The sequence below is a fragment of the Castanea sativa genome, chromosome 8 (genome assembly GCF_040712315.1).
Source record: "Castanea sativa cultivar Marrone di Chiusa Pesio chromosome 8, ASM4071231v1".
NCBI classification, from domain to species: domain Eukaryota; kingdom Viridiplantae; phylum Streptophyta; class Magnoliopsida; order Fagales; family Fagaceae; genus Castanea; species Castanea sativa.
In genome coordinates, this window is record NC_134020.1 from 53,221,775 (window position 1) to 53,245,560 (window position 23,786).

General features: G+C 37.7%; 2 pseudogenes; both read right to left on the reverse strand.

The window, feature by feature from the left end:
- Positions 1 to 330: 330 nt before the first annotated feature.
- Positions 331 to 2,753, reverse strand: LOC142607237 (uncharacterized; annotated as a pseudogene).
- Positions 2,754 to 20,018: 17,265 nt separating this feature from the next.
- Positions 20,019 to 23,119, reverse strand: LOC142606546 (receptor-like protein 46; annotated as a pseudogene).
- Positions 23,120 to 23,786: the final 667 nt, after the last annotated feature.

The following is a 23,786-nucleotide window of genomic DNA, read 5'->3' on the forward strand; positions in this document are numbered from 1 at the left end:
AACACAGATATAAAAAATAGAGCAAAATGCACCAGCTTGAAACAGAATTGAATTGAATAACATACTAAAATTTTTAATACTTTGGTAATACAAACATAGAAAATTAATTAGATGCGGTGGTTAAATAAGAATTAACAAAAAGAACCATTAGAGAAAAAATATTGTTGATGATGTACTGATGATGTGGTGTAATAAGAGTTTTGCAAAATTACATATGATGCTTCCATTATTATATATAGGTATAGATATTTTATATAAATCTTCTTAGTTACCCTCTCACTTTGTTCTACATTTCAATGTAGTTTGCATAACTTGTATGATACTGGAAATTTAAACTCTTTGCCTTTTCTGTTGGCTGCAATAATTTGGAAATCCTACAGGAACAAAAAACCCAGTATGATATAGGATTCCCACTGCTATGAAGAAGCCAAATGAGTATCCAATCAACACTCCTTCCCATGAGAGCCATGGCTCCTAACTCTCATCTTTTGATGGTTCTATTGATGGCAACTCTTTTGGACATGACACCTGAATTTGCAGTCCACACAACCCACTATTATTGGCAAAAAGGTTTGGATAATTCATGGTATCCATTTGGCCACCAACTGGAATCTTACCTGTAAGCTCATTGTTACTCACATCCAAAGCAGACAATTCTTGCAGCTTTACTAGTGATCGTGGAATTAAGCCTGATAGTTTATTATGTGACAAATCCAAACTCTCTAGACTCTCCATGTTACCAAGACTTAAAGGTACCTTCCCAGACAGTATGTTATATGAGATGTTGAGAAGTTTTAGGCCCTTCAATTTTCCTAATGAAGTTGGGACTTTACCAGAAAGTTGGTTCATTGATAAGTCTAACAAAGAGTAAAGCTCAAGATTGTGGCCGGAGAGAGCGTGATTTGACTTCTTCCAATTCACTGTCAAATCATTAAACTCGATTAAGATGGTGAAAGACTCACGGATTAATGAAGTTCTTTTTGGTATTTCAATCATACCAACAAGATCTCCAAGCTTTGCAGGGATGTTCCCAATAAGATTGTTGCTTGAGAGGTCAAGAATTCTGAGGCTACTAAGATTGGAAATACCATCAGGGATGGAACCTTGGAGGGTGGTGTTTCGTAAATTTAGGACTTGAAGGGTGGAGATTTGGCCAATAAACTTTGGCAATTCACCTAAGATTTTGTTGTCATGGATATCTAAGTGTTCAAGCCGACTCATATTGGTCAAGTTTCTGGGCAAGTTGCCAGTAAACTTATTTTTTCCCAATACAAGAATTCTAATATCTTGGGGAAAGTATGTTGGAATTTTACCAGAGAATTCATTGGAAGAAAGGTCAATGTACCCAAGCAATACATTGGATCTAAAATCTGGTAAGTTTCCAGGAAATCTATTGCTTGACAAGTCTAATATTAAGAGGTTATAAATATTGGAGATAGATTGAGGAACCTTCCCTGAAAAATTGTTTCCATGAAGCATGAGAATTCTGATTTCAGTAGCATTACCAATGTTGTTTGGTAGCTCTCCAGAAAAATTGTTTCTAGATAGGGAAAGAATTGATAAACTTCGAGAGTTGAAGAGACGAGGTGGGAGCGAACCTTTAAGACTGTTATCTGATAGAATTATACTTCCAACTTCCATTTCAACAAGCCATTGTGGAAATATTCCTACTAGCTTGTTCTCACTCAAGTCCAAAAATTCAAGAGTCTTCTGTTTAGAAATCCAATATGGGATTTCTCCTGCAAGACCACAAGACTTCATATACAAATGAGATAGCATACACTTTGGCGCTATCGTTGCATTGCTATTCCAAGTAAGATGATTCCCCCCCAAAAAAAGACGCTTCATGCTCTTGATATTGAACAACCAAGATGGAATTTCTCCACTTAGAAGGTTGTTTTCAAACTGAAGTGTTTCCAACTTCTTCAATTTATTTATGGATGATGGAATTCTCCCTGTCAACTTCTTGTTGCTCAATTCCAAACTAGTTATATTGGATAGACTGCCAATAAAATTTGGAATCTTCTTTGACAAGAAATTGTCCCCCAAGTCCAATACTTCCAGCTCCTTCAGATACAAAAATGAAGATGGAATTTGACCAAAAAAACTGTTGTTGCGAAGATACAACTGCCGCAACTTTGTCATATTCCCTATCTCCTTAGGGATATTTCCAACAAGAGAATCTCCTTCTAAGTTCAATACCCGCAAGTTTTGAAGAGAGCCCACTTCCCCAATAAGAATACCATGGAATGAATTGATACTTAAATCAAGATATTGAAGATACCTCAAGTGAAAAATTCAGAGGAAATGGAGCCATTGGAGATATTATTCTTCAAATCAAGATAAACCAATTTGCTTAAATTGGCAAAGGCGTCACCTGGCAATTCACCTTGTATTTGATTCCCTGTCATGTCAAGCAGCATCAAGCTTCTAATGCGAAAGAGTGGTGTCAAGATGGTGGAAGTCACCACTATGGGCTCCGTGGATTGCATGGAGACAAGGGAGTCAAGATATAGAACAATCACAGTCCTCGGATGAAAACGAGTACTACAAATGACCCTTTTCCAATTGCAACAATCTGAGCTGGAATTCCATGACTCTAACTCAAACAGTGGGATTTCTAATGATGGCGAACTAGTAGTTTTTATGAGAGAGGATTTAAACTCGATAAGGGCTTGTTTTTGATCTTCAGGATAACAAAGAGAATGGGTGAAAAATATGAGAAGTGCTAGAAGCAGGCTGAGTTTGGCCATTGTTGTGTCTTCTTTGTTCTTTGTTGGATGATTATAAATAGTTTTTGGAAGAGTGATAGAAAGAGGTTCACATGCTGCACCACTAATCGCGGTGTACTCAGTCTAACTCAATAAATACCTAGCAGTAATTTTTTGAAAATCGGTGGCAAAGGAAAGAGAGACTAGAAGGCATTTTGGCCAGTCTGGTCTCTCTTTTCATGGCGCGAGTTTACTCAAAAATTTGACTTTTATCAGGACTTGAAGAATAAAGAGAGCAAAACGTGAAGAGCGTTGTGACTTGTGACATTTTGAAGTTTGAACAAATGATTAAGCACTTCTATAAAATATATATATATATATATATATATATATATATATATATATATATATGATTAAGAACTTCTGAATAGGACTTGCCGTTTACCTACTACTTTATTCACTGCAACAAGTCGTGTATCACTGCGTAGTGTCGTTTTTTTTTTTTTTTGTTTTTTTTTTGTTTTTTGTTTTTTTGAGAACGAATTAATTCTGTAACTTTAATTGTTGGAAGATGCATGCTATAATTAGTGCAGTGATATTTGTTTCCTTCACATGCAGTGCTCAAGGTTCATTAATTTGCGTGTCTTCTTCTGATTGGATATGTGACTGTTAGCGTGTGTTAGTGTTTGTTTAATTAATTTTGCTTGTTTTTCGAGTATATATATATATATATATATAGACACACACACACATAAGCATAAAACATAGCTTTATTTTTAAAAAAAATTTCAAATTATTATTTTTTTTGTTATTAAATTAAAACTCATGCGTTTGAGATAATAATTTCAAAAATGATAAAATTGATACAAATTAATAAATTTTATATAAATTAAAAAATAAATGTCAGTTTCATTTGAATAAAGTATACTGTGTAATATGAAAATATATATTTAATAGTGACAAAAAACATATAATTTTTTTTCTTTTATAAATGACAAATTAAAATACATCCCAAACTTTTAACCATAGAATCATGATATCTTCTCTTCTTGTGGGTGGAAAAATCATTGTATTTCAATATCCTTAACTCTCTAAAAAAAAAAAAATCCTATATCCTTAATTCTCTTTAATGCAAATGAACATGATTTTGTTTTTGAAAAAGAAAAACAACCTTTACTAAAAAAATTTACTTATATATTTTTATAAACATATGCTTCCCTGGTACCCGTGTTCATCATCTAAGGTGTTTTTCGTCTGACCACTCTCTTCTTCTAATTAACCTTTCGGGTTTGGATCATCCATCCAGAAGGAAAAGGTTTCGATTCGAGGAGATGTGGTTATCCGATGACCGGTATGGTGAGATGGTGGAATCATCATGGAGATTCAGGGAGATGGATATTCGGGTGGAACTTTGGGCACATTAGTGCTTAAAAATGTCGAAAAATGTGGCAAAGATTTAGAATGGTGGAACCAAAATTGCTTTGGGAATGGAAGAAGAGAATTGGAAAAGAAGAAAATACTTCTTACCCAAGCTGAGTTTCAAGCACAAAAGAGTGGATGTAATCATAAAGTTAGAGAATTAAAAGTAGAAATTGGTATCTTTGTGGAGAGGGAGGCACGTATTTGGAGGCAAAGATCAAGAGTATTATGGGCAAGCAAAGGTGATAGCAACACCAAATTTTTTCATAGCCAAGCCACCAAAAGATTTAGGAAAAACACAATTTAGGAGATTAGAGATGAGACAAACCAGTGGTGTGAAGATCCTGATGAAATTGCATCCGTTTTGAATAAATACTACCAAGACTTGTTCTCAACATCAAACCCGAATCATGCAAAAGAGGTGCTATCCCATGTGTCTCCGTGCATCACTATTGATATGAACCATGATTTAGCTGCTGATTTTCAAGAATGGGAAGTGGCTGCAGCACTCAAGGACATGGCACCTCTAAATGCACCTGGACCAGATAGTATGCCACTGTTGTTCTACCAACACTTTTGGAATGCTGTTGATAATGATGTTACACAGGATGTCCTTTTGTGGTTAAATACAAGTATTCTCCCCGAACTTGTTAACCATACCTTCCTTACTCTTATTCCCAAAACATCAAACCCTGAATACGTCCATGAATTTCGGCCAATAAGTTTATGTAATGTTATATATAAGATATTTTCTAAAGTACTTGCAAATAGGTTGAAAAAAGTGCTACCAAATATTATTTCTGAATACTAATTAGCTTTTGTTAAGGATCGCTTGATTTCAAATAAAATTTTGGTTGCTTTTGAAACTTTGCATTGTATGAAGAATCATAAATTAGGGAAAACAAGATACATGGCACTCAAATTGGACATGAGTGAGGCATATGATAGGGTGGAGTGGTCCTTTTTGGAAGATTTAATGCGAAAGACAGGGTTTGTTGATAGGTGGATCGGCCTCATCATGATGTGTTACAACAGTCACCTACTCAATAATGGTGAATGGAGAACCAAAGGGACTGATTCATCCTAGCAGAGGCATCAGACAAGAGGGTTGCAAGGGAGGGGAAAATAAGGGGGTTCTCTTTGTACAGAAGATGACCAAAACTAACCCATTTATTTTTTGCAGATGATAGTCTCTTTTTTGCAGAGCAAACTCCAATGAATGCAATGTGATCTAGACCTATTGTGTTCTTATGAAAGTGTATTGGGTCAGAAAATAAACAGAAGCAAAACAACACTCTTCTTTAGTAAATCCACTCCAGATGAAGCTAAAGAAATTATTAGGGGCTTACTTGGGGTGCAGGAAATTCAGCATTATGAGAAATATTTAGGCCTTCCTTCGTTGGTAGGGAAAGGCAAAAAAGCTAGCTTCAATTACATCAAGGAAAGGGTGTGGAAGAAACTGCAACAGTGAGAAGGAAGATTCCTGTCACAACTAGGACGTGAGGTGTTGATTAAATTAGTTATTCAAGCTATCCCTTCTTTTGCTATGGGTTGCTTAAAAATACCAATAGGGCTATGCAATGATATTGAAGTGTTGATTAGAAAATTTTGGTGGGGTGGAATGGGGTTTCGAGATTTGGCAATGTACAATGATTCACTATTGGCACTTTTGACTGATAAAAACTCTTTGTTCTACAGAATTTTCAAAGCAAGATTTTTCCCTCATTGTACCATCATGGAAGCAACAGATTCGAGATCAAGCTCTTCTGCATGGAAGAGCATCCTCCATGGTAGAGATGTAATCTTAAGGGGTGCAAAATGGCACATTGGGAATGGGAAATTGATCCAAATATACAATCACAGGTGGCTGCCTCAGAAAAAACACGATATGATTATGTCCCCAGTTGTGGAATCAATGTGTGTGGCAATAGTTGATGTCCTAATTGACTCGGAAACAAAACAATGGAACAATGTTATGTTGAATGGCTCACTCCTCAGGAAGCTGACACCGTAAAAAATATCCCCCTTGCCCAAATTGAAACAGAAGAGAATCTCTATTGGCCTTTTTCATATGATGGGTAGTATACTAGTAAATCAGGATACTGCTTTCTAAAGGAAGAAGCAGAACCAGATCAAGAGAGGACACTGTTGGCTTATGAAACCCAGCATTGGAAAAAATTGTGGTTGCTGCGAACTCCGAACAAGGTTAAAAACCACGTATGGAGAGCTTGCTGTGACTCATTGCCCACGAAACAAAACCTGATGCGGTGAACTATCATCTCAAACACTCTCTGTGATCGATGCAAAGAGCATCCTCAAACTACATTACATACAGTGTGGACGTGCCCAATATTGGATGAAGTCTGAACAGATTCGAAACAATGGGGTTTCTGCCGAAACAGAAGTTTTATAGACTTCAAAGAACTACTCTCATGGGTGATATAGGAACAGAAGAATGCAGAGCTATTTTCAATGATGGTGTGGTCGGTGTAGACGACTAATTTCTTAGTTCGAAATAAATCAAACAAGTAAAATAGTTTCACAAATACGAATTTGTATTGATAAATGTGTGGTACAATTCTCTGTAATTACAAAAGAGTGATCCTCTGATTCGATCTCCTTGAAAGATTTATTGATTGGAATTGTGGTAATGTGATTTTGATTTGAACATAAGATATTCTTCAATTTGGCTGAGGAATGGATCGAAGATCTTTGAAACGGAATTACAATGAATCTCTGGCTATGAGCTTGTTAGAAATTCTTTGTTCTTCGTGTTCTTCGTGTTCTTCGTGTGTTCTTCGTGTTTGAAGGTTTGTGGTGGAAGTTCTTCGGTGCTTTAGAGGCTTGATTCCGTAGAGCTTCGTTGATTTATGGTTTGTTGAGGTTTCTGGAGGCTTTTGAGCTTGATTCCAGTGAACTTTGAAATTTAGGAATATGATTTGGATGATTCCTCTTTGATTGTTCTTCGTATTTGAAGGTTTGTGGTGGAAGTTCTTCGGGACTTTGGAGGCTTGAATCCGTAGAGCTTCACCAATTTGTGGTTTGTTGAGGTTTCCGGAGGCTTTTAAGCTTGATTCCAGTGGACTTTGAGATCTGGACGAGTAGTTTGGATGATTTTGCTTCGAATGTTGTTTGTATTCGAGGTTGAAGTTCTTGAAGTTCTTGGAGGCTTCGGGGTTTGATTCCGGCAGAGCTTCTGGATTTCTGAACTCAAGATATCTTCTTCCTTCTGTCTCCGTCCTGTCTGTCTCTGTCTGTGTGTCCTCCTAAATGTCTTAGGAAGGCTTCTATTTATAGGAGTTTAGGGGTAGGTGAGTGACACGTGGCGGAGTTTGATTGGTGACACTTGTCACAGCTTGATTGGTCTGCTTATGTCATTGCTTACACGTGCTGAGTGCTTGTGTCACTGCTTACACGTGCGAGGCTGCCTGTGTCATCGCTTACATGTGCGGAGCTGCTTGTGTCATTGCTTACACCTGCTGATGCAGTTTCATTCCTTTATTTCAATGACACTTGGCAAACTTCTATTGGTTTCTGAATAGCGATGGCAAAACCTAACAGCAATACGTGGCGCTTTGTAATTGGTTGTATTTTGTGGACTTGGTAGTATGATGTGTCAGCTTGTGATAGGTCGGGAATTTTCCCTCTCTACAAATGCCCCCTCGAGACTCGTTCATGCACACAGTTTTTAGAGTGTGGTGAATGAATGAGTCTTGAAAGAAAGTGGATTCCTTTTTATACTTGACTCTTCTAGTGAAATAGCTGAAGGTGGTGGAGCTTTTAGCAGGATGAAGTAATTGCAGAAGAGTAGACCCACCCATATAAAAGGTTTTGATGAGACTGAGGAGGGGTTTGCCAGTATTTGAATGTGCTCGTGTGACCGAGCTTTCTGAGCAAAGGTTAAGTCAAAGTAATTTCAGAAGAGTATTCAATGGTACTTGGAGTGGGTTGGTGGGGCTGAAAGTTATTTGCAAGAAGTTGGATGTACTTGCAAGATTGAAACATTTTGGTAGATGTTAAGCTGAGGTAATTTCAGAAGAGTATTTTGGATTGTTGGTGGCGATCACAGGGTGTTGAAGATGGAGAAGAGGTGAGAATGTTGGCATACAGCATGCAGAGCTCTTGGAGCTAGCCTCTTATTTTTAAGGACTTCTGGTGAAGTTATAGCTGAAGGGTATACTTCGGATCACAGAGAGAACATGTGGGAGTGTGGTTGAATGCGCATGTGTTATTGCATCACTCAGGTTAAGTTGAGGTAATTTCAGAAGAGTATTTTGGGATTGTTGTTGTTGATGGTGAAAAAGATGGTGATGAAGCCAAGTGGATGGGTGGGATATATGACATCATGGCTCTGACCCTACATGTTAGGGACTCTCTGGCGTAGATGCCTCTGGGAAGTACACCTTCGGATGTGGGACTGGCTGCATGCTGAATGAGGTCCGTCGGCAAGTCGTTGAATGTGCCTGTGTGACTGGACCATACTGACGGACATTAAGTTGAAGTAATTTCAGAAGTATATTTTCTGAAATTCTTCAAGCTGATCTTAAGTTGGAGTAATTCCAGAAAGTGTGTTTTGTGGTACCAGCAATGATGACCTTTGGACCCCATGATGGCGGAAACATGGAATGAGGCTTTGGGGACCCTTCACCGACACCAAAGGCTAATTTCTGATGAGCTGGTACCTTGGAGGTCATCACAAGTGTTGGATGGGAGACAATTTGTAGGATACCCCAACACTTCTTACCATCTTCACTTGATGCAACTTTATTGGGAAAGCATAACAAATGAAAGATGGAGCTAACTTGTGATCCTGGTTTTAGAAACCAGCCAAGTTGCTGTTTGTTCCGAACCACCGCTTCTATTGGGAGACCAAACAGTTGAAGAGAGACTATGGAAGCTCTGGTCTCAAGAACGGGTGTCTCTGCTGGACTTGGATTTCCTGGTGAACCAAATCCAAGAAAGCATGGAACAACGATGCCGACCTTGTTATGAATAACTTTATGAACAAACGTGGTCATTATGTGAGGAAACAAAATTTGTTTGAATCCTAAAACAGTGATGATGTTGTGAGAAGGGTTGCTACTGAACCATGAAGGGGTTGATTTCAAACTGATCATGAAGTGATCTTGGTTGCTCGGTATTGAGAATGACGAGACCATAGTGAGAACTGGCTGTGAGAAGGAGGATTTGAAAATTTGAAAGAAGCAAATCTTCATTTCATGACTCGGTGTATGTGTTTTTTTTTTTTTTTCTTGATGGATTTAACAGATCCGGCCCTCCTATTTATAGTGAAGAGATGAAGAATGGTAGCTGGGTGGTTTAAGAATGGCGGATGAGACTTCTCGGTGGGAATGGTGGACGAGAATGGTAGGCGCCGAATGGGAACGGTGGATGAGAATGGTAGGCACCGACGGAAATAATTGGCTGAAGTAGTGACCCAATGTAATTTCAATTTTGAGACATACTTGTGAGAGTTCGTCTGTTTTTGAAAGGGGAGCCTTGATCAAGTCTGGAGGATAATTTTGAGGGAATCCAGACCAAATGGATGGATCTCAAATTATGATCTTGAGAGCTTAAATTTTGGACACCGCTAGTACTTTGGAGAAGCGGGTGTAGTTTTTAAGTCCAAAACAAATACCTGGATTTCAAAATCAAAATCTTTGCGAAAACCTGATAGGACAAGTTTTGCTTGAACATCTTGATCTTCGGTCAAAGTTTACATCAAAGCTGATAGTTGTAAAACCACACTATTTGAGCAATTTTGGATTCTCAAATGAATAAATAGACCCCAAAATTGAAAAGTACGCGAAAAATTGAGCAAGACAGGTCAATCTTAAAAATTTTGACTTTTGGTCAAAATTTGTGCAAAAGTCAATTTTTTTAGAAATTGGACTGTTGTGCAATTTTCGAGTCTCGGTTGAAGAAACAGACCCCAAAATTGAAAAGTACGTGAAAAACCGAGTGGGATAGCCTTGTTTTGTTTTGTTTTGTTTTTCTTTTTTTTTGTCAAAGTCAAAGTTCCAACTAGCCAATGCTTTTTTTTTTTTTTTTTTTTTTAAGGCGGTCCGGTCCGGGTCGGTCCGGGTCAAACCGGGTCGTGGATGATGACGTCATCCATGACGTCATAGCGCTGGATTGCGCGTCAGCGCTTGGCGCGTGTAGCGCGTGAGTCGTGCCGGCGCGTGTAGCGCGTGGTGACGAAGGTCCGGCGCGTGGAGCTTGTTGGAGGCGCGTGGGAGCACGTGTGGCATCGTCGGAGATGCTGGCGGCGCGTGGCGGCGCGTGGCTAGGCCTCTGAACCTAAAATTTTTAGGTTTTGTAGATCTAAGGCCGTTGAAGAGCCCTGTGTGGTCAGTTTTGTGAAATCGTGCACAGATTTGCACAGTTTTGAATGAGAAACCCACGGGTCACTGAGAATTTGTGGCGGCGCGTGGTGGCGCGTGGCAGGGTATCTGGGCCTGTAACTTTCAGGTTTGGCGGATCGAAGGCTGTAGAAGACTCCTGTGGTGTCAGATTTGTGAAATAAGGTCTGGATTTTCACAAACTTGGACGAGAAAGTCGTGGGTCTTTGTTGGACTTATGGCTTTCTTTTTCTCTGGTCTAATTTTGTGGTGGCCGCCCTGACATGATGCAGAAATTCTGGTGGCCGCCCTGACAGGATGAAGACATTATGGTGGCCGCTGAATGTTGATTCTTTGGGTCATCTTTGTCAGAGAACTTTGAAAAATTGGAAGATAAGCAGGCTTTGTTGGACTCCTCCTTATTTGTGTGAAGTCTTCCGAAGATTTTTATGGCCTCCTGTCAGAAGATTTGAAAATTTGGAAAAGAAGCTTTGCTTGTTGAATTTTGTTACTTCTCCCCTTTATTTTTGTCTGCTAGTTTAGCAAAAATTCTCTATATAAGATGTGAGATTGGCTTCGTTTATTTGGGCATTCCTAGCCTTCAGTCTTCTTCTCCAGCTTTTAAGAATTTTTTTTTTTTCTTTTTCTTTTTCTTTTATCCTTTGTTTAGCCATGCAATGAGATTTTCTTCTGACATTTTTTTTTGTTGTTGCTTGTTTTTGTTTTGCAGCTCAGTTTCCTTGATCTTTGGGTTTTGACATCAAACTTCACGCTGACGTTCTCATAGAAGTGTTTGCCTTCATTTGGTGACTTTGTATTTCATTGATAGCAACATTGCAAGAACGTATGCCTTCATGTTGTTACATTCTTTTCTTGCATCAACAATCTTTTAGTGATATTCGTCTTTGCAACGACGTTTCCATAAGGATATTCAGCTAGACAATAATGCTATCGCCCATAAAGCTACGTCAACACTTCATTTGCACAAAAGCTATGCCAACATTCATCTTTGCCATGAAGCTACGTCAACACTTTATTTACACAGAAGCCATGCCAACATTCATCTTTGCTATGAAGCTACGTCAACACTTCATTTGCACAAAAGCCATGCCAACATTCATCTTTGCCATGAAGCTACGTCAACACTTCATTTGCATCGAAGTTGGGCCAATAGTTCATCTATATTGAAGTCGTGCCGACATCCATTTTTGTCATGCAGTCGTGTCAACACTCCATTTGCACAGAAGTCATGCCAACATTTATTTTTGCCATGAAGCTACGTCAACACTTCATTTGCACAAAAGCCATGCCAACATTCATCTTTGCTATGAAGTCGTGTCAACACTCCATTTGCACAGAAGCTATGCCAACATTCATCTTTGCCATGAAGCTACGTCAACACTTCATTTGCACAGAAGCTATGCCAACATTCATCTTTGCCATGAAGTCGTGTCAACACTCCATTTGCACAGAAGCTATGCCAACATTCATCTTTGCCAAGAAGTCGTGTCAACATTTATTTTTGCCATGAAGCTACGTCAACACTTCATTTGCACAAAAGCCATGCCAACATTCATCTTTGCTATGAAGTCGTGTCAACACTCCATTTGCACAGAAGCCATGTCAACGTTCATTTTTGCCATGAAGCAACGTCAACACTTTCTTCGCATCAAAGCCGTGCCAACGTTCATCTTCACCATGAAGCCACGTCAACAGTTCATCTGCACCGAAGCCGTGCCGACATCCATTTTTGCCATGAAGCTATGTCAACACTTCATTCGCATCGAAGTTGCACTAATATTGGCTTTTGTAACGAAGCTTTGAAGTTTCAAGAAGCTCCCATCAAGACTTTGAGGATGCAAAGAGATTTCAACAAAACCTTGAAGATATGAGAAGAATGCCGCCATGATTTTGACATTGCACAAACATGCCTTTAGAGGAGAGATGATGTAGTACCAACTTCAGATATTTGGAGGAAGGTGACGTTGTCTAGATTTTAGAGACATGATGTGAAACAACACCACTCAGAAGGGAGACGATGTGGTTCAAATTTCAGAGTTGTGAAGTGGCACAACCTAGAAGAGAGATGATGTAGCTTAGACTTGCAAGGTACAAGAAAGATGCCCCCAGGAGATAAGTGATGCAAAGCATACTTCAGAGATATGGGAATATGTCCACAAAAGATGAGCAATGCCATGCAGACTCCATTCCTTGCAACAGAGGTTGAAGATTTTATTTTACTCCACAACCGAGAATCAAGTTATCATTATTTCAATGAAAGCTACGTAACACCAATTCTTTGCAGCTATCAATTTCTACCACAATGATCTTTGAACATCATATAGTGAGCAATTGATTGATCTTAAGCGACGCCTTGCCAATCAAAGGGTTCTTGAAAGCATGTTGACGACCTTTGGACAGACTCTTCAAGCTAGACTGACAATCCTTCTTCTTTTTATGTGACTGAACTTAGTGAAAAGTACTAAGCTGCCTACGTACCCTGGAGAGGGATCAAGTCATTTACGTAGTTCAACCAAATTTTTTTTTTTTAATTTTTTTTAATTTTTCTTTTGCTTTGTTTTTGATGATTTTTTTTCTTTTGTTTTGTTTTTGATGATTTTTTTTCTTTTGTTTTGTTTTTGATGATTTTTTTTTGCTTTTGTTTTTGATGATTTTTTTTTTTCTTTTGTTTTGTTTTTGATGATTTTTTTTTTTTGTTTTTCTTTTGCTTTGTTTTTGATGATTTTTTTTTGCTTTTGTTTTGTTTTTTGATCATTTTTTTTTTCTTTTGTTTTTGTTTTTTTTCTTTTTTTTTTTACAAAAAGGGAGGGCTCACGTGTGTAATCCTTGCCCTACACCCCACGGCATTTCATGGGTACCAATTGTGCAATAGTGGGTATCATCTCTAATCGAAACCGAGACCTTGGCCTCAAGGGTGACATGGACATCCAACCACTACGCCACACTCACAATTGGTGACATAGAGTGGGATTAATTTCTCCTTATTTGTGCACTTTCAAAGGTAATGGGAAAACATCATGTACCCTTGTAGTGCTGCAGTGGGTAGTTTAAACTCTTACCGAGGAGCAATTCTTGATTTTCAAGCATAGAAGCGTTTGAGGAACTTCCCATTGATGGGGCCGATCCTTACACCCTCCTGATCAATCAATTTGTAAGCCTTATTGGTGTTTGCCCCCTGCCAGAGAGTTGGAAGTACATCACAAGCAATGGTCACATGGTTTGACCCGACAACTTCATCAAGGTCTAGATCAATCTTGTTTTCTTTGGCAAGCTTCATGATTTGTTCTTTGAAGACGAAGCATTTTTGAATTGGGTGGCCAATGATGCGATGATATTTGCAGTAGTTAGGGTCATCAACTTTCCCTATGTCTTCTGGTCGCTTGCATTCTGGCAATTCAACCAGCTGTAATTGCAATAGTTGTTCTAAGATGTTTGGCACATCTTCATTGGGGAACGGATATAATTTTTGCTCACGTTCCTTAAAGGTCAGACGACGCACTTCATTCTTTTGCCATCCTCCAAGTTGTTTTTCATTTGCCTTTGCTTCTCTCCTTGAAACCTTAATTATGGCAGTGTTAACAGTTATTGGGTCTTTGAGATTGCCTTTTGCATTCCTGTCATTCATCTTTACTTCCTTTCTGCTTTCCTCAGGTACGGGAGGTTTCATATTTTCATGGCAAGAGATACTCAATTCCATGTCATGCGCACGAGTTGCCAATTCTTCGAATGTTCGGGGTTTTACCCCTTGTAGGATGTACAGAAGTCCCCAATGCATGCCTTGGATGCACATTTCTACAGCAGATATTTCAGATAGTCTATCCTTACAATCTAAACTCAAAGAACGCCACCGACTGATGTAGTCAACAACGGGTTCATCTTTCCACTGCTTAGTATTGGTAAGCTCCATCATGCTTACCGTACGACGTGTGCTGTAGAACCGGTTGAGGAACTCCCTTTCAAGTTGTTCCCAATTATCGATTGACTCGGGTTCCAAGTCTGTATACCAATCAAAGGCGTTTCCTTTCAGTGAACGAACAAACTGCTTTACAAAGAGGCCTTCTTGAGTCCCTGCGTTCTCACAGGTTTCTACAAAATGAGCAATGTGTTGTTTAGGGTTTCCCTTGCCATCGAATTGCAAGAACTTGGGGGGTTGATACCCATTTGGCATTCTCATATTGTCAATGCGCTTTGTATAAGGTTTTGAATACATGAGAGAATGTGTGGAAGAACCTCCATATTGTGCTCGTATGGTGTTCGTTATCATGTCCTGCAGTTGTTGGACAGATATTGAGGCCATTGAGGTGGATTGTTCTTGTCGGGGAGTGTTTTCAATTTCTTTCCCTTTATCATCCTTCGCAGATGTGAATTTATGACCATGGCTTGATTCACCAAGATCTTGTACTTCGAGCTTGTTCATTAAAGTTGCAATTTGGAGGTCCTTATCTTCAAGTGCTTTTGTGAGAAGGACGACCCTTTGTTCCATTTCAGCCATCTTTTCTTCCATGGTAGAGGTGTTAGTCATCATGACTGACACAACTTCCACAGATGATGGAGAAGGAAGTGAATTGAAGTGAGCACGTGAAATCTCATCTTTTGGGTTCCCTTTGATGAGAGAGAAATCGTGCGACCAACTTCTTGTGGAGGAAGAAGGGGATTTGCCCTCATACTTGAGGTGTTCCAAGATGGAGATGTCCTTGTTGATGACCTTGTTTCTTTTAAGAGGGTCTAAGGAGATGATTGTCTGGACCTTGGCTTCATTGGTTGATTGAGATTGAAGCTTATTGTGAGCTTTAGGTTGGCTACAATTGATTGCTTCAATGCAACTGTCGGTGGTAGCCGTACCAAGTTTAATTGAAGTAGCTATTGTTAAAGCTTGAATGTTCTTGCTAGAGGCCATTGAAGTTGGTAGCAAGATGATGAAGATTTTTTTCTTTGAAGGAGAATGAGATGAGAGGTAGAGATGTCCCACCGGGCGTGCCAGAATTTGTAGACGACTAATTTCTTAGTTCGAAATAAATCAAACAACTAAAATAGTTTCACAAATACGAATTTGTATTGATAAATGTGTGGTACAATTCTCTGTAATTACAAAAGAGTGATCCTCTGATTCGATCTCCTTGAAAGATTTATTGATTGGAATTGTGGTAATGTGATTTTGATTTGAACATAAGATATTCTTCAATTTGGCTGAGGAATGGATCGAAGATCTTTGAAACGGAATTACAATGAATCTCTGGCTATGAGCTTGTTAGAAATTCTTTGTTCTTCGTGTTCTTCGTGTGTTCTTCGTGTTCTTCGTGTGTTCTTCGTGTTTGAAGGTTTGTGGTGGAAGTTCTTCGGTGCTTTAGAGGCTTGATTCCGTAGAGCTTCGTTGATTTATGGTTTGTTGAGGTTTCTGGAGGCTTTTGAGCTTGATTCCAGTGAACTTTGAGATTTAGGAATATGATTTGGATGATTCCTCTTTGATTGTTCTTCGTATTTGAAGGTTTGTGGTGGAAGTTCTTCGGGGCTTTGGAGGCTTGAATCCGTAGAGCTTCACCAATTTGTGGTTTGTTGAGGTTTCCGGAGGCTTTTAAGCTTGATTCCAGTGGACTTTGAGATCTGGACGAGTAGTTTGGATGATTTTGCTTCGAATGTTGTTTGTATTCGAGGTTGAAGTTCTTGAAGTTCTTGGAGGCTTCGGGGTTTGATTCCGGCAGAGCTTCTGGATTTCTGAACTCAAGATATCTTCTTCCTTCTGTCTCCGTCCTGTCTGTCTCTGTCTGTGTGTCCTCCTAAATGTCTTAGGAAGGCTTCTATTTATAGGAGTTTAGGGGTAGGTGAGTGACACGTGGCGGAGTTTGATTGGTGACACTTGTCACAGCTTGATTGGTCCGCTTATGTCATTGCTTACACGTGCTGAGTGCTTGTGTCACTGCTTACACGTGCGAGGCTGCCTGTGTCATCGCTTACATGTGCGGAGCTGCTTGTGTCATTGCTTACACCTGCTGATGCAGTTTCATGCCTTTATTTCAATGACACTTGGCAAACTTCTATTGGTTTCTGAATAGCGATGGCAAAACCTAACAGCAATACGTGGCGCTTTGTAATTGGTTGTATTTTGTGGACTTGGTAGTATGATGTGTCAGCTTGTGATAGGTCGGGAATTTTCCCTCTCTACAGTCGGTCTGGACTCAGAGGAACCAAGCTCGTCTCAATAAGCCACACTGTATGCTGTCTCAAATTGCATCCTCGGCAAAGGCAAGATTGGACAAGTTTATTGCAGCTCAGCCCATTGCAAGTCTACCCCAGCGAAGCCCCCGTGTATCCTGGCAGCCCCCTCCCTGTGATTTGTTTAAAATCAACTTTGACGGTGCCAGTTTCAGACATGAGGGGAAGTCTGGTATTGGAGTCGTAGTTTGAGACTCGTCTGGTGCAGCCATTGCAGCTCTGTCACAGCAAGTTCCTCGTGCTTACCAGGTTGTAGACATGGAGGCAATTGCAGCAACCAGGGTGCTGGAATTTGCAAGAGAGATTGGGATTATTGATGCCATTTTGGAAGGAGACTCTTGGCTGGTCCATCATGCCTTAACAAGTGGTGAAAAGTCCTTGTCTCCGTTTGGTTTGTTGGTAGAGGATGTTCAATTTTTTTCAACTAGTTTTAGTACGTTACTTTGCTCTTATACAAAGAGAGAAGGTAATAAAGTTGCCCTTGATTTAACTAGATATGCTATTCATGTTTCAGATTATGTTGTGTGGATGGAATCTGTTCCTCCGCTTTCTTATTTTGCTTTTCAATCTGATTTAGCCGGTATTATTCAATAAAATGCTCGACAGGCCGGTTTCTCAAAAAAAAAGAAAAAGAAGAGTTAATATAGGGAGGAGTGAATGCTAGTTTAAATAAGTGTTTACTTTTTTCAAAAATAAAAAATAAATTGGAGAGTGTCATTACCAAAAAGCCACTCATGGTTTTTAGATTTTAATAATAAAATAGTAGGAGAGAGACTTTTTTTGAAAAGTCACCAAGAGGATTCATGGCCCCCTCTCCGTTTTTCACTGAATGTTGACAATTTACTATGTAAGAAATTGGTTTACAAAAATTAAATTCTCAAACTATTAGGAGAAATTAATCATCATTAATGATTTATATATTTACAACAATTTAAATAATAATAAAAAACCCTATTTCAATTGGGTTAGATTTTTATTCATCTAATATGTTAGAGGCCTTGATAGAGACCTAGAAGTGGAAGAATAGTATATCCTTTTTAAAAAAAGGAAATTATTATCATATAATTTGAGTCCTTTTCTATAAAGGGAGTGAGGGGCTTTTGTAGTGGGGGACTTAGACCTAGGCCTAGCTAGCCTTCATTGTTGGATCAGCCTACTAATCATCAACACCACTTTTATTTCACGACTCAACCTATCAATTCAACAATTTGTAAAAGAAGTTGTGTAGTTGGACTTATTCTAATTAGTATTTGTAGGACCAAACTATAATTTTTGTCATTCCTTATATATTTCTCACCATGTCGATTTCGTCCATTAAAGGTTGGGAGGAGTAGGCTTGAAAATTTTCAAATGTTGTGTTTCTTTGTTCTTTGTTGGATGGTTATAAAAATTAGAATAAAATATACTTTTGGCCCATAAAGTTTTGAGTTTTTTTCATTTTTGCTTTTACATTTCAAAATTTTCATTTTGACCTTTCATATTTGATTATGTTTTCATATTGGCTTTATTAACCATTTCTATTAGTAATCAGACCGTTAAGTGCCTTACATGTTTTATTATTTAATGAAATATTAGCTCTAAAATGTTGTGGAATGCAAGAATTTCATTGTAGGCAAAAAAAAAAAAAAAAAAGATATTATGGAAAATTATATCAATAACAAAAACAGACAATAAGACCAATATGAAAATAATCAAACATTTAGGGCCAAAATAAAATTTTAAAACATAAAAGGGTAAAATGAAAACAGCCCAAACATGAATAACTAAAAAAAACACCAAAAAAAAAAATTTAAAATATTAAATATAAAAATTAAGTTGGGAGGAGTGGGCTGCGGGATAAATAAAGTTTCACCTATTGCACTAAAAATCATGGTCTAGCCAAATAAAGTAAATAATTGTGAGTTTCAGTTAACTTGACTAGAAAAGTTTATTATCATCAAATAAAGTTTATTGTTATCAAATAAGAAATCGGGGATTTGAACTCGTTTATACCAAAAATCATTTGGTACCTTAACTTAATGGTATAGGACACTCTATATATTAAATTCTATCAAACCTATTAAAAAATAGTAAGGGTCTGTTTGGTGAGTAATTCCAAACTCAAATTTTCACAAATTAAACAGCATTACACACTTTTTCACACACTTTTTCATTCATACGTATTTTAAAAAATTACAAAAATCTCATCTCAAGCTACTCTACTAAACACCCTCTAAATAATTGATGATGTGAGACTCGAGGGCACATTTAAAATTCTATCTACTTCCCTTCATCAAATTTTGACAACATTAAAGTTTAAAGGGAAAAGCGTGATTCCTAAAAAAAAAAAATAATAATAATAAAAATAAAGAAGAAAAGAAAAGTAAGGAGAAGCAATAGCATCTCCATGACATTTGGTTGTGATGTGGGTTTAAATTTTAGTGGGTATACGCTTGTGGTATTTGAATGGGTCTGCTAATAAAATTGCCTAATGGGCTTTAAAATCCCAGTCGTTTCGATGAATCTCCTCAGATTCCTTCCCTAATGGACCCTAATGGGATCCTTAAGTCCCTTAGACCCGATATCAAAAGCCTTATAATGACTGCCAAGTGCCAACTAGACAACAGTCTCATCATTTACTACAACTGTACGTGGTGGAATTTTATAGCACAGCCTTGCGGGTCCGGCTACTTGATATTTCAGCTTAGAGCCCATTCTCCCAAAGATGAAATGTCTATGTGTTAGTTCTATAGCAAAGCTCTTATGGAACTAGTTATTCATTCCTTCTTACAAGTTGTGATGAAGGCAATAATTGCAATCTACACATTCACACAATGATTAAGCTTTTTATATATTTTCTTCTAGCCAAAAAAAGAAAAAAAAAAAAAAAAGAGGAAAGGAAGAAAAATTAAAAAGAAATGGTATGACAAGAGAGAACAATTTACCAGGATTTTATATTTCCATTTATAATGTCATATATTTTTGTGTCGTTGCCCTCGCACTTTCAAATACGTTTCAATTACACAAATAATTTATTGATACTTATGAATGGCTATTTGTTACATTGTCTAGTTGAAGGATATCGTTTGTGTCTAATACATTTTTGCATTGGACATGATATGATGCAGACATGTGTCCAAAACTAGACACATGTTCGAATCATATTGTGTTCAATTAATGCAAAAATGTACTACACACAATAGCTTCACCCTTAATTGAAAGCCTTTACAAGTTGGGAATTAGATATTTGACTATAAAACAAACAACATAACTTGTGTGAGACTAGAAATTTGAACCTCTAACCCATTTCATTGGCTGCTACAATTTTAGGAAGTGGTTAATGAACAAAATACACGGTATGATATAGAATTCTCACTGCTATGGTGAAGCCAAATGAGTATCCATTCACTACTCCCTCCCATAAGAACCATCTCTCCTTATTCTCATCCTTTTAAGGGTTTTGTTGGTGACAACTCTTCTGGATACGGAACTCGAATCTGCATTCCACACAACAGACTATTGTTGGCAAAAAAGTTTGGATCATTCATGGTGTCCATTTTACCACTAACTGGAATCTTACCAGTGAGCTTGTTGTTACTCACATCCAAAATAGACAATTGTTGCAGCTTTGCTAGTGATCGTGAAATTAAGCCTGATAATTTGTTATATGACAAGTCCAAACTCTCTAGGCTCTTTAAGTCACCAAGACTTATCGGTACATTCCCATGGAGGATGTTATGTGAGATGTTGAGAAGTTTTAGACCATTCAATTTGCCTAATGATGCTGGGATCTCACCAAAAAGTTGGTTCATTGACATGTCTAACAAAGAGTAGAGTTCAATGTTATGGCTTGACAGACCTTGTTCCGATTTCTTCCAATTCACTATCAAATCATTATACTTTAGCGAGATGGTGAAAATATTAGAGAGTGATGAAAATGATTTGTTTGGTTTTTCAATCATACCAAGAAGATTTCCAAACTTTGCAGGAATGTTGCCAACAAGATGGTTGCTTGAGAGGTCAAGGATTCGGAGGCAACTAAGATTGGAAATACCATCAAGGATAGAACCTTGGAGGGTGGTGTTTCGTAAATTTAGGACTTGAATGGTGGATATTTGGCTAATAAACTCTGGCAGTTCACCACTGATTTTGTTGTCATGGATATCTAGGTGTTCAAGATGGCGCATATTGGTCAGGATTTTAGGAAAGTTGCTAGTAAACCTATTTTTTCCCAAAGCAAGGATTTCAATTTGGTAAAATTTTGTTGGAATTTCACCTGAGAATTCATTAGAAGAAATGTCAATGTACCCGAGGAATACATTGGAGCTAAAATCTGGTAAGTTGCCAAAAAATCTATTGCTTGACAAGTCTAGTAATTGGAGGCGATATATATTAGAGATAGAGTGAGGAACTTTCCCTGAAAAGTTCTTTTCAGCCAACATGAGAATCAAGATTTCAGTTGCATTACCAATGTAGTTTGGTATCGGGAAAGGGAAAGAATTGATAAACGTTTAGAGTTGAAGAGACAGGGTGGAAGAGAACCTGTTAGATTGTTATCTGACATAATTATACTTCCAACTTTCATTTCAGCAAGCCATTGTGGGAAAATTCCTTCCAGCTTGTTCTCACTCAAGTCCGAAAAGTCAAGAGTCTTCAGTTTAGAAATCCAATATGGGATTTCTCCAACAAGACCACAAGATTTCATGCACAATTGAGATAAAATACACGTAGGCTCTATTTTTGCATCACTATTCCAAATGAGATTATTTCTTCCAGGAAAAAGATGCTTCATGCCCTTTATATTGAACAACCAAGATGGAATTTTTCCACTGAGCAAATTGTTTTCTAATTGAAGTGTTTCCAACCTCACCAATTTCTGCATGGATGATGGAATACTCCCAGTGTACTTGTTGCACAAGGACAAACTAGTTATGTTGGATAGATAGCTAGTAAAATTAGGAATCTTCTTTGACAAGGAATTATCCCTCAAGTCCAATACTTCCAACTCCTTCAAATACGAAAATGATGATGGAATTTCGCCAAAAAAAAATTGTTGCTGCGAAGGACAACTGCCGCAACTTTGTCATGTTCCTTATCTCCTTAGGGATATTTCCACCGAGAGAATTTTCTTCCAGGTTCAAGACCCGCAAGTTTTGAAGAGAGCCCACTTCCCCTAAGAATACCATGGAATATATTGCTACTCATATCAAGATATTGAAGATACCTCAAGTGAAAAAGTTGGGAGGAAATGGAGTTACTAAAGATATTATTCTTCAAATCAAGATAAACCAATTTGCTTAAATTGGCAAAGCCTGATAATTCACCTTGTATTTGATTCCCTGCCATGTCAAGAAGCATCAAGCTTCTAATGCGAAAGTTTGGTGTCAAGATGGTGGAGGTCACCACTATGGGCTCTATAGATTGCCTAGAGATAAGGTTGTCAAGATATAGAGCAATCACTAGGGGCGTAGCTAGGAATTTTAGTTTGGAGGGCCCGAATTCCATATTCATAGATAAGTACATTTGCACAACTACATTTTTACCCCCTAACATAAAATTATCCTTTATTTATTTTTTTTTCATTCAACATTTTTAGTCTAAATAGAGCACTGAAAAACAATTGGAAACTTAACAATAGAAAATTGCATTTTAAGTATTGTCGCTTCCTACGTCACATATCCTCAGTGTTGTTGTTGTTGTTGTTGTTTTTTTTTTTTTTTTTTTTTTTTTTTTTTTTTTTTTTTTTTTTTTTTTTTTTTTTTTTTTTTTCAATTAATGCTTTGTGACTAACTAATTAAGTATTGACAAACAATTTGAAACTTAACAAAAACAACAAAAAGACTTAGTCCCAAATAAAATAAGATAACTCTAAGAGAAAATTTATTTTATTAAAAACTTACTTTTTGAACTCAACAACCAAAACTAACAATTAAGAGAGGAAAAAACTAAAAATTTGAAATTAACAACTATTTTTGTTACAAGGTGGATACTTTGTTGTTCTTATAAACTATATGTTGGAACCCAACAATTAGTTTCTCAATTCTTTTTTGCAGGGGCCAGCTCTTATTTTTTGGAGGGGCCAAATATTGATTTTAAGGTCTAATATTTTAAACAATTGCAAACTATGCATACATTATTATCAAGTTTTTAAAAAAATTTGGGGGGGGGGGGGGGGGCATTGCTAAGTGTAGCTCCACCCTAGGCAATCACAGTCCTTGAATGAAAACGAGTACTACAAATGACCCTGTCCCAGTTGCAACAATCTGAGCTGGAATTCCATGACTCTAAGTCAATCAGTTGGCTTTCTAATGAAAGAGAACTAGTAGCTTTGATGAGTGAGGATTTAAACTGGAGAATGACTTGTTTTTGATCTTCAGGACAACAAAGAGAAGGGATGAAAAAGATGACAAGTGTTAGTAGTAGGCTGGGGTGTGCCATTATTGTAGTGTTTCTTTCTTCTTTTGTTGGATAGTTATAAAAAGTTTGGAGTGTGATAAAAAGAGGTTCTCATTCGGCACCACTAATCACGATGTATTCAAATTCTAACTCTGTACATTTTTAGACCCCTTGAACACAACCAGATTAACTTAGTTATTTAGCCAAGTGATTAACTTAGGTAAATTAAGCAAATCTAGGTTAACACAAATATATCATATCATGCAAAGCAGTGAAAATATAAAGAACATCATGATATGATGACCCAGGAAAACCAAATCGGTAAAAAACCTGGGGAAGATTTAACCTAGTTATCCTTAAGGTAAAACAACAAAACCACCATGAAAGAATTGAAGTTTACACAATAGCGACTTAGACCACTAACATTCTATTGCAACCTTGAGTAGAAAATTTACTACCACGACCCCATGATAACTTCGAGTTCACGGATTATTTCTTTCTTTGGTCTTTGCAAAACACAAATACCCACGTTTGTGACTTTGAGATCACATTCAAAGGTTTAACAACACAAACTCTCCTGTTTGTGACTCCAAGACCACCCTTGAAGGTTTAGATCATCAGCACCTTTGATGACTAAAGAAGGCAGCAACTTCTACAACATCGGATCTTGAGATTCTTCAAGTAATAACACCGATAGAAGATATGAGAG